At 34.4% G+C, this 454-nt stretch overlaps 1 protein-coding gene across 1 annotated transcript in view; it reads right to left on the bottom strand.

Moving 5' to 3' along the window:
• LOC119587924 (nucleoporin Nup37-like) overlaps positions 1-413 on the bottom strand; it is a 5,712-nt gene extending 5,299 nt beyond the window's left edge. Inside the window, exon 1 of the mRNA XM_037936635.1 lies at positions 361-413. The gene's annotated coding sequence lies outside the window, so the exon portion shown is untranslated. The remainder of the gene's footprint in view (positions 1-360) is intronic.
• Positions 414-454: the final 41 nt, after the last annotated feature.

Consider the following 454-nt stretch of genomic DNA (forward strand, 5'->3'; position numbering starts at 1 on the left):
GTGGGGGGTTTCCGGTCTTTGACAAAAGCGGGACCTGATGATCAGGACATTAATTGAGGAGAAAGATAGATAGTCACTTCATTATTTTTGTTCTATGTTTATTTCGTTTATTCCCCATATACACATAGCGAGGCAAAACAAATCAACTATAAAAAATCAGCGTCTAATCTAACTTGAAATTGTCAAGGCAAACATGACACGAGATGAAGTTCGCACCTTTATTATATCCTTACACCACTTGATAAGGCACTGTTAATGTATTTATATGAAAGAGCAGACAATTTTAGAAAACCTAGCTCTCACTAAAAGAAATATAATACACAAAATAGTTAGCAAACAGGAAATAAATGTATTTTTCACCTTTCCCTCTCGCGAGACAGAATTGAATAACAATAGGGATCCTGGCGATAAAAGTTGCTTTTCTTGCATATATTTAGCCATTGATTTATTCAAA

Source organism: Penaeus monodon, chromosome 23 (genome assembly GCF_015228065.2).
Source record: "Penaeus monodon isolate SGIC_2016 chromosome 23, NSTDA_Pmon_1, whole genome shotgun sequence".
Taxonomy (NCBI): domain Eukaryota; kingdom Metazoa; phylum Arthropoda; class Malacostraca; order Decapoda; family Penaeidae; genus Penaeus; species Penaeus monodon.